The 11872-nt window shown below is 38.3% G+C and overlaps 1 pseudogene; it reads right to left on the reverse strand.

Moving 5' to 3' along the window:
• The window catches only part of LOC103109723 (NAD-dependent protein deacylase sirtuin-5, mitochondrial-like), a 389367-nt pseudogene extending 378038 nt beyond the window's left edge, over positions 1-11329 (reverse strand).
• Positions 11330-11872: the final 543 nt, after the last annotated feature.

Raw genomic sequence — 11872 nt, forward strand, 5'->3', positions numbered from 1 at the left:
ACAGACACATGCAGACCTGCTTCACCGCCTGTGAAGTGACGCCTCTGCAGATGGGGAGCCGGGGGACTGGAACCGGAATCCTTATGCCTGTCCTTGCACTTTGTACCTGCGCTTAACCCGCTGAGCTACCACCTGACTCCCCAGATGTGGAGATTTTTAAGGATAAAAATAAGTAGATAATATTTTAAGAGGGTTAATTATGATATTTAAAATTGCTTTCATAATATGAGCAATTCAGAACTCTGCATCTGTGCTAATTTAAATAGGAGAAAAGGCAATCAACCAACCAACCAGATTAGTGATTTCCTATTCATGTACTCTCATAGTTACCTTTATTGACAGTATTGGCATAAGTTTCATTTAAGATATTGTTTCTAGGAGACTGTTCCTGACATATTTCTACCAAAAGTGGTTGCAGTCTTCCAAGTATTTTAATATAAGGCAAAGATAATTTATTGCATAATTTAGGAATATGATGTTCACATGAATATTATCATTTGTCATAAAAATCTATGTCCTGCATACTTTGAGTTCAATTTAATTTCCACATTAATTGCTTTAACAATAGGCATTTGTTTCTAACTTTCAACTGCCTATACAGATCTGCAGGTGTGAAGAAGCCACAGAACGTATTTGTTTGTTACTGGAAATTCAGACCATCATGGACTAATTCATTCAATTGCATCCATGGTAAAAATTGTAACTGGAAAGAGATAAACACACACATTCAAAAACTTTATATTTCCTTCCTTCATACCCAGTTATGGCTATTGAAACTCAGTCAGATGTTTAGTATATTAAGATACTACATTCCACCACGTGGGAACTGCTGTTTCAAAACTGATTAAAATATCTTCCTAACATATATCCCTAGAGAATTATTAAGGGATTTGTTTTTTTCTTGATAAATATGATCTTCCTATAATTTTATCCCAATGATATAAAAATGTTATTCTGTGCAGTTCATGCAGTCATGTTCACTAATAAGAAAACATAAACAAAATATCTAGATATGTTGGAGTTGTAAAGGGTAATTTCATTAATGTTTGCAGTAAAATTGATTTTTCTTAGGTCAGGGTAGCAAACAGAATGAAATAATTTATGTAAACTAATTTATATAAAAGTACTATCTAGCTGTTGCTATATTATGATATTTTTCTCTATATACTCACATATGCATATACATATCTGCACATTTCTTTGCCAAGGGCGCTTTAATTTTATTTCGCTTTATTGTTGTTTCGGCAGCATACTTTATATATATATATATTTCTATATGTAGCTATGTTTTCTTAAAACTCTTCTTCTTATCTGTACTATATATTCGTCTCATTTTCAATCGAAAATAGTGCTGTCTGATTCTCACCGAGAATCCAGTGAAAACAAAATTTTCTTTTGCCTGTGTGTCTTTCATCCTACAGAGCCTGAGACATTCATACAGGAGGCACTCAGTAAATATTTATTGCATGGGAGAATGAATAATTAAAGCACTGATATTTGGGAAATGCATCTCTGAGTATCCTGTTTTATTAGTAAAGTCTTCCCTTTCTGTTCAAATTAAGAAATAGAAATCATCATGTTTTATTCATTACTCTATGTCTATGTAGATAAAGATGAACACAAAGACTATTTTGTATTTTGCATGATCCTCCTATTTGTTTTCTTCTGTCTTGAAATAGTGATAGAAATTTCACATTTCTATCACGCATTAAGTATTCTTTCAACATACAAAGCAAACAGAGCATCATATCCCAATTTCTGACACTTTGGGATGGAAATTGGCATCCACATTCTTGTATTTACATAGATTAAAAATGCAACTTTATATGAAATAATATTACCACCACTTCAACTGCCAGTTTACTGAAATAGTTTAAGTGATCATATATATTTGGATTACTATTTTTTGTGTGTGTGTAGAAGAGGGATATCAGGCAACCACCCCATTATTTATTATGTTCTAATGCACTTTTGTCTTTTTTGTAGTTATCCCCGAGACCTGGTTTAGGAAATACTCACTTTATAATAAAATGTAAGTAAAAGTTATGATTTTCTGTGGGGTATGGATCAGCCTTCTAATGTCCATGTCCAGTGGAGAAGCACTTATAGAAGCCAGACCTTCCACCTTCAGCACACCATAAAAAATTTTGATCCATACTCCCATAGGGGTAAATGTTAGGGGGGAAGATGATCAGTAGGCTCTGAACTTCAATTTCATTAGGATTTGGAGAAAGAAGGGAGCTGGGGCAGTGAGGGAGGACGCTCAGAAGTAGCAGGTGTGACTTAGAAAGGAAGAGAAGGCAGGACCATATGAAAAATAATTGACAGAAATATAGATAAACATATAATTATAGAAATAATATTTAATCCATATCTGACGTTTGGAGACCACTGCAGTTTTCAGTGGAGAGAATGGGAGCACAGAACTCTGGTGGTGGGAACATTGTGGAATTGTAACCCTGTTATAAGGTAACTTTTGTGAATCAATATCAAATCACTAATAAAAAATTATAAATGTACTGAAATAAATGAAAACAGTTTTGTCAGAAATGATATGTAGAAAAAATTCCAATGAGGGAAAGGCTTATATAAGCATACAGTCATATTTTATTTATTTATTTATTTATAAAAAAGAAGCATTGACAAACCATAGGATAAGAGGGGTACAACTCCACACAACTCCCACCACCAGAACTCTGTATCCCAACTCCTTCCCCTGATGGCTTTCCTATTCTTTAACCCTCTAGGAGTATGGACCCAGGATCATTATGAGATACAGAAGGTGGAAGGTCTGGCTTCTGTAATTGCTTCCCCACTGAACATGGGCGTTGACAGGTTGATCCATACTCCCAGTCTGCCTCACTCTTTCCCTAGTAGGGTGGGTCTCTGGGGAAGCGGAGCTCCAGGACACATTGGTGGAGTTGTCTGTCCAGGGAAGTCTGGTTGGCATCCTGCTGGCATCGGGAATCTGGTGGCTGAAAACAGAGTTAACATACAAAGCCAAACAAATTGTTGATCATGTACAGTCTTATTTATAGAACTGCATAACTTTTTAATTGATGATTTTATAGTGAAATATTGACTTACAAAGTGTACAATTACAAATCTCTCATAATTAATGTCAAGATAATGTGCCCTTCAACAATTTATCCAGGGATGCATTGGATCGACCTTCTCGTGGTGCATCCCGTGAGTACCCATTCATTGGGGAAACTGACGATCCTTCCTAGCCGACTGAATCCACATGGATCCCAGTCACTTTCAAAGCCAGCAACAAGCAGCTCCTGATAGCTTTCAACCTGACCTGTTGACTGGCTACAGAAGAAGGGCAAACGCTAGAAGAAGAAGAAAAACAAGTTATCCAGTTTTTTTCACCACAGGACACTGGACTTAACTCACTTTTTCAGCCCTGCCTGCCTTCTTTCTTCTATAGTCTTTGAATCTGCTACAACAAACCATCTCTAGCAAGTGTTACCCTCATTTTTTCCTTTCCTCATTTAAGCCCCTCCTTGAGTGTGATCATCTGTTATCTGTCCTTTTCCTTCCAGCTTATTTCACTTAACATTGTTCCTTTGATTTCCAGCCAAGCTGTAGTAAAGGAGAAAATTTCATTTCTCATAGCTGAGTGTTATTTGAATGTATTTGCATACCCACACAACTTTCTCAATTATTCATCTGTCAAAAATTTGGATTCTTTCCAAGTTTGGGCCATTATTGATAGCACTGTAATAAACACAGGTTTGTATAGATCTTTTTGGATGCACACATTTTAACTCCTTTGTCCCCCTCTGTATTGTTTCCTGACAAAATAACTTAATCTCTTCAAAATTATTTATTCATAAAGCAATACAGTATTATTTATTTATTGATTATTTATTATAATATTGTTTATTTATTATATTTATTTAAATTATAATTAATTTATTTATGAATTATTGATTCAGGAAACACAAGAATAGTGCTACCCTAAAAATGAAACCAGTTTGGTTCTGTTAGTTTTTCTTTTTTCTCTTTTTTCTTTTATTTTTTTATTTAAGAAAGGATTAATTAACAAAACCATAGGGTAGGAGGGGTACAATTCCACACAATTCCCACCGCCCAATCTCCATATCCCACCCCCTCCCCTGATAGCTTTCCCATTCTCTATCCCTCTGGGAGCATGGACCCAGGGTCATTGTGGGTTGTAGAAGGTGGAAGGTCTGGCTTCTGTAATTGCTTCCCCGCTGAACATGGGCGTTGACTGGTCGGTCCATGATCCCAGTCTGCCTCTCTCTTTCCCTAGTAGGGTGGTTCTCTAGGGAAGCGGAGCTCCAGGACACATTGGTGGGGTCTTCAGTCTAGGGAAGCCTGGCTGGCATCCTGATGACATCTGGAACCTGGTGATTGAAAAGAGAGTTGTTAACATATGAAGCCAAACAAATTATTGAGCAATCATGGACCCAAAGCTTGGAATAGAGGAGAGGAAGTGTTAGGGGGGTACTCACTGCAAACTCTAGTGTACTTCTGCTTTCAGGCATATATTTTGCAGTAGTTTACGGATATGTGTGAACATATGCTCTCTCTCACAGAAACTGGTGTATATCTAGGTTTTGGGACTTTGTTAGAAAGTGAACCACCTGAGATGAAATTAGAGTATACTATTAAAGGAAAGATCTCACCCGAGTAATGAAGCTGAAGGGTTGTCATTCCACACGTGAAGTCTCTGGACACAGTCTAAGCTGAAGCATGTTGAGGTGTCAATCGTTGCGTTGGTTAAGTTGTGATCGGCAGATGCAATATTATTTGATATGGATTGGGAGAGGCATACGGGAAAGTGGGCCCTATCCAAGGGTTCCAGGACTGGGGGAAGTAGAGGCTCTATAGTGGAGATGTGAGGTTCCTGCTGTCTTAGGGTTCAAAAAGACAATCGATAGTTAATGTTATCATCACATTATTTGGTAATTGGGTTAACTTTGAAAAGTCCTTTTGTTATGGTTTGCTGTACAGTACCCAGTATCTTGTATATAGGTGTGCTATTGGTTGCTTCTGATCTACTTGGTCTAGGCTTTTGAGAGAGTCTGCATATCAATTACACAGCCTATATATTGAGAAGATTCAGTTTGTGTTTTAAAAAACTTCGAGACATACAATTAATTTTCCCCCTCTCCTATTAATTAACTAGTGATTTATATGAACTAAAGTTCTTTTTGCCAAGTTTAAACACAACGCTGATGTAATGGAGAAAATTAATAATTCCACTAGTCTATGTTTGAAAATGTCTCTTGCACACTAGCAAACTAATTTTAAATTTGTTCCCATGCTCACAAAATTCAAAACATTTCAAACAGAGTCAGTAGTCAATAGTCATATTCTCTTTCTTATTAACTAATATTTTAACACTTTTAGATGTGTCGGAAGAGAGCAGGATTTCATTTGAACCATGAGGTATGGTCCTTAGTATAGGAAATGGAGGAAAAAAATCAGGTGTAAGGTATTCACACTAGTAGGTATTGTGAAATGTTCTTCTTCTTTCTTTGTTTTTTATTTATATTTTAATGTTTATTATTTTCTTTTTTACCATATTTTAAAATATTTATTTATTCCCTTTTGTTGCCCTTGTTGTTTATTGTTGTAGTTGTTATTGATGTCATCGTTGTTGAATAGGACAGAGAGAAATGGAGAGAGGAGGGGAAAACTGAGAGGGGGGGAGAAAGACAGACTCCTGCAGACCTGCTTCATTGCTTGTGAAGTGACTCCCCTGCAGGTGGGGAACAAGGGGCTCGAACTGGGATCCTTATGGCAGTCCTTGCACTTGCATGATGTGCGCTTAACTCGCTGTGCTACCACCCAGCTCCCAATGTTTATAATTTTCATTATTTATTTATTTAATAGAGACACCCGGGAATCAAGAGAGGAGATGGAGAGATGGAGAGAGAAAGAGAAACACTTGCAGCATTTCCCTGTTATAGGAGCACATCTACCATTCCCATCACCAACCCAAATCTCTTTTCATCATTCTGTACGTGGCCTGCTCCACTGTCTCCCCAAATTCTGAGTTCTTTGATGTACTTTACTATACTCTGCCCAGTCAAAACTTCAGCCTGTGCTTCTGTTCTCTTCTCTTTTTTTTTTTTTTTTGTCTTGCTTTTTTTTCCCTCCAGGGTTATTGCTGGGGCTTGGTGCCTGCAACCCACTGCTCCTGAAGGCTATTTTTTCACTTTTTTTTGTTGCCCTTGTTGTTTATCATTATTGTTCTTATTATTGCTATTGTTGCTGTTGTTGTTGTTGTATAGGACAGAGAGAAATCAAGGAGTGGAAGACAGAGAAGGGGAGAGATAGACACCTGCTGACCTACTTCACAGCCTGTGAAGCGACTCCCCTGCAGGTGGGGAGCCAGGATCCCAAACCTGGATCCATAAACCTGTCCCTGTTCTTTGCAGCACGTGTGCTTAACCCGTTGCTCTACCGTCCAGACCCAGTCTTGCTATTTAAGTCCCCTTTTTCTTATGTTCACAGTTGTGATGGATTCATAAGTGGACATGAGCATGTATATTCTTAGAATGAATATCACTTTTTGTATACCAACTCATTTATTCTAAAGTTTAAGCAATATGGTAACAACCCAGATCTATCCACTGATCGTAGAAGAATCAATGTTTACAGGAAAATGCAACCTTAATTCTCATAGAACTTGAAAGGAGTTCCATCTTCAACAAAGACACTAAACATTCAAGTTGTGTGACCTCCGAGGAAATGCACAGATTGATTGTACATTCCTGGCTCTAGGTGGAAACCATGTCCTATAGAATGCTACTATACAGAATTCCATTTCTCTCATGTTAGTTGGTAATTTCTATAGATTTATATCTTAAGAAAATTGGCTTATATTTTTTGTTTGTTTGTTTTTACCAAAACACTGTTAATCTCTGCTTTATCTTGCAGGGGGTTGGACCTGGGAATTTGTAGCCTCAGGCATGAGTGTCTGTCTCTTTGTATAACTATTATGCTATCTCTTGGCTTAGATTTTTAAAGGAAAATGTATTTCTATTTTCCAGATCCTCCCAAATGAAAAAAAAAGTTTTACTTCTTCAGTTAAAACTTGTGACAACATTCTTATAAAAATATATACTAGTGATTTAATAATGATTAACAAGATTGTCAGATAACAGGGCTACAATTCCACAGAGTTCCCACCACCAGAGTTCCATGTCCCATCGCCTCCATTGGAAGGTTCCCTATTCTTTATCCATCTGGGAGTATGGACCAAATTCTTTATGTGGTGCAGAAAGTGGAAGGTCTGGCTTGCGTAATTGCTTCTCGGCTGGACATGGATATTCACAGGTCAATCTATAACCCCAGCCTGTTTCTCTCTTTCTCTAGTCAAGTAGGGCTCACCATCTAGAACTTACTTTGGATTATTGAAACAAATCATTAGTGTGTTACTTATATTTTCAAATTCTAGAATCAGATAAACTAGCTCAAAATTCAGTATTGTCATTTATAATTTGTGTGACACAGGGCACATTACATTGAAAAATTTAGTTTTCCTATCCATAAAGCATAATTATTATAATTTTCATCTCATAAATTGTGGTTATGCAATACGTAAATGCACGTTAATTGTCAACATCATAAGTGCTTTATTGTTATTGAATAATAAATTAGATATAGAGTATTGACTTTAAGTGAAACTTGTAGCTTAATTCTAAAGCTTTTTGTTAAGCCTGAGTTTGAGGTTGTTAGATTTTCCTGATATATTTCATATATATATATATATATATATATATATATATATATATATATATGTATGTACATATATATATGTATAAATTTTCTAATATGGTGAGTCCATAATTTGAAGAATGACTAAGACTGACAAAATAATACAAAGGGAACTGCACAATGAGATCAGTATGGTTGTTGGCAGATTTCTCAGACTGTATCATGCAAGCAACCCAAAAAACTGTACAAATAAAACAAACATTAGAAATACCCTCAGGGATTTTATGTTATCTACAGAAGTTTTGCAAAACTAATTCTTTTTCTGTTTCTTATATCCGTGACCACCTTTTATAAACTGTCAGAAATGCAATTGGAAAGTAAATCAACATAACAAAGTAGAACATTCAGATTACACAGAAATATTTAAAGAAGATTCTATAACTTTCCTATATTTATTTCCTTAAAAAAAACACCCCGATAACATATTTTTAAAAAACTTTTGAGCACTCTTTCTTTTTCAATCCTCTGTATCAAATTTTATTTGCTGTTTGTCTTATAATGCACCTTAATTGACGACACCATACACTTTAGATTCAATTTTTTTTTCTTTCTGTCTTATGAATAAAACAAAGGAAAGATCTTTTTAGGAGAAATAACAGAGATCATTGATTATGTTGGAAAACATACATAATGAAAAAGCTGAAGTAATAAATTTGTGACAGGTAACCTGCCCTCAGATTAGAGTCATCTCAAGTTTCCTTTAGAATTAAGACCCAAGACGGGCATCAAATCTGAAAAGTCAAGTCTCCATAAATGAAGTCTAAAAAGCTACAGCTTTGCAGCCTCTCTGATTTTTTTTTTTTTTTTCATGTGTGGGATGGAACTGGGGACATCATTCTTGGGAGCCTAATGCTTTATGTGCTGAGACACTGTCTCAGTGACTTCTTGGTTTGTTTTGTTTGTTTGTTTGTTTGGTTGGTTGGTTTTTTAATTTCTTTACTGAGGGATTAATGCTTTACAAAGACAGGAAATACAATAGTTTGTACATGCATAACATTTCTCAGATTTCCACATAACAATACAACCCCCAGGAGGTCCTCTGTCATCCTTTTTCCAGGGCCTGTACTCCCCACCCCCACCACCAACCACAGTCTTTTACTTTGGTGCAATACATCAGCTCCAGTTCAGGTTCTACTTGTGTTTATGAACGTAAAAATGAGAACTACAAGGAAACTGGGCAGTAGCTACTTAGTTAAGCACAATTAGTACAAAGCGCAAAGACCAACGTAAAGATCCCAGTTCTAGCCGCCGGTTTCCCACTTGGAGGTGGGTCACTTCACAAGCAGTGAAGCAAGTACTCAGGTATCTTTCTCTCCACCCCTCTAAAAAATGGCCTCTAGGAGCAATGGATTTGTAATGCTGACAACAAGACCCAGCAATAACCCTGGAGGCAAAAAAAAAAAAACCTCAAGCGGTAGTTCCAAGTGCATCTATTCAGCATCATTCCATCATTTTTGTTTTATTTTGTTATTGAGCAGAGACAGAGAGAAATTGAAAGAGGAGAACAGGAGAGGGATAGAGACAACTTATGAAACTTTACCCTTTCAGGTGAGGGCCAGGGGCTTGGCCATAGGTCCTTGGGCACTGTAATGTGTGTGTGTGTGTGTGTGTGTGTGTGTGTGTGTGTGTGTGTGTACTTAACCAGGTGTGCCACCACTGAGCGCCTCATCTTTTTTTTTTTCTGTACAGAGTGATTTTATTTTCTACTAAAATTTGTGCAAAAATCAGAAATTTCAGTGTTTTTCCAAAAACCTCTACTTCTATCTTTGCCCACAGAACAAAACTACAATTGAAATAATTACATGTTAAGACAACCTAATTATTATAGGAATTTTCCCCTCACTTTAATCAATCAAACACATCAGAGGTGTCTTATGTTCAAACCAAATCACATGCATTAACTTTATAGCTTTCTGACACCTAAATATATTTGACACTGCCGTTTATCAACAGGTTAAAATTTCCAGCTGGAGAATCAGCATGACATTAGACCTTAAAAATTCAATGCACATCCCACAAGATTTATTTTTCCTGTTTGTGTCACAGTATTTATACCTACTATGACTTCTGCTTGTCCTGGGACAATTAAGAAATAGTTTCAGTTTCATGAAGAGCCAGGGCTTCAGGAAGTTGTACCACAGGGCCCTTGGAAATGAAACCTGAATCGGTTGGTGGCTGGAGTGGTTTCCATGTTAAATTCAGCTACTGGGACCCCCCCCCCCCCTTGAAGATACCTGTGGGGCAAACATGGCAGCAGGATAAACCACAGAGAAAATCCCCACCATGAGACACAAATCACAGAGAGACAGCTCTCTGTCAACTTCTTCCAAAATGGTTGGATCCAGGTTTTCACCAAACCAGACTACGTGAGGTCGCAGTAGGCCCCCACAACCTGCCTCTTCACACCTGGGAAGCTTCTCCTCTGGGATTCTGGCATCTTGAGCTTCGGGTTCTGGAGCACCTTTTCCTGCTAAAGCTGGACAAATTGGACTCTTGTAATTTTCAGTCACAACTCCACAAGAGGTACATTGAGTTTTAAATAAGCTACCATGGATTTCCAGAAGATTCTTGGTACCGGCCTTGTGGTGCAGCTCATCAATGTTCTGAGTGATAACCATGACCTGTCGGCCCTGCTTGTGCAGCCAGGCCTCACATTCAGCGATGGCAAGGTGCCCAGGGTTTGGGTCCTTGCTCTGTGCCCTGGCCAGCGGGGCGAGAACAGGGGCTAGGAACCCTGGGACCTGGAATGACAGGGACAGGAGACACAAAGAACGACAGCAAGACAGGATTCTGACCAAGCTGCCAAATTTTATTGTGTTTACAGGTATTATAAGGCTTTGGGGAAGGGGGAGTACAGGAGGAGAAGGAGGAGGGGGAGCAATTATGAGGGTGGAATGTCCCTTGCAACATACATAGCCGAAACTATGTCTATTAACTATAACTACGTTGTGTGTCACTTGTTTTCTGGTAAATGGCCTACCTGCGGGGAAATAGAAAGTTATCTCGAGGGCTTTCATTGTTTCAAAGGCTTATCTGCTATCAAGCAGAGAATGGCTCTTGGCAGCTCTGCATGACCTCACATAGGTAGTGGTAGAACTCCCATACTTGGGATGGGTTTCGGCGAAGGCCTGAGGAGTGGCTAGGTCCTGAGCTTGCCATTTTCTCCAGTAACCTCCAGCTCCTCTGAAAGTTGGAACTCCACTTTCAGCACTGAAACCAGCTCCTGATATGATGACTATGTGCTTTGCTTTTGCAAAAAACTTCTGGAAATCTGCCATGTCTGAACTTGGACGAGCCATTGTTGGGCAAATTTTGGTTCCTATGAGGGTTGAAGACTTGAGTCCACAAATTAGCTGGGCAGTTATCCGTTTAGGAACAATCTGGAAAGAACACATCAGGTTTTCTTCACAACACCAATTCCTGAGATGGGCCTTAGAAAAATCCTCACGAGCCAAGCCCGAGCTCTGGATCCTTCGCCAGACCTTTTCCCTCCAAAGCCTACAGAAAGGTGGGCCCACAAAGCGCGGCGGCTGCACCTTCACACGCCATCAGAACGCGACCCTTCTTCACACGCCTCATCATCTTATTTTTATATTTTATTTTGTTTTGTTTCTACCAGAGCACTGCTCAGCTCTGGCTCATAGCAGTCTGGAGTATTGAACCTGGCATTTTGGAGCCTCAGACATAAGGGTCTCTTTGCGTAACCGTTACGCTCTCTATGCCCCATTTCAGGGCCTTAAACTGATTTATCTGATCTGTACTCAGAAATTTCAAATAACACTTGTGTGAGCGGGACCCTAAATCATTAATTATACAAAATTTTCACTTTTCACGTAATTAATGCAGTTTGTCGCATGTATGTGAATTAATCTATTTATTATATAGGTTAAGACCACTGATAGTTAATTAGCTGTTTCCCATATACTATGATATACTTGTTTACCTCATTCTTTTTATCCTAGTCTAGCAACTCAACAAACTAGTTTATGTATGATGGGGAAAAAATGAGGGGGCTGTGCGGTGGCATGTGCAGTGGCGCAGCAGGTTAAGTGCAGGTGGCGCAAAGCACAAGGACTGGCGTAAGGATCCCAGTTTGAGCCCCCGGCTCCCC

Source organism: Erinaceus europaeus, chromosome 11 (genome assembly GCF_950295315.1).
Source record: "Erinaceus europaeus chromosome 11, mEriEur2.1, whole genome shotgun sequence".
Lineage (NCBI taxonomy): Eukaryota > Metazoa > Chordata > Mammalia > Eulipotyphla > Erinaceidae > Erinaceus > Erinaceus europaeus.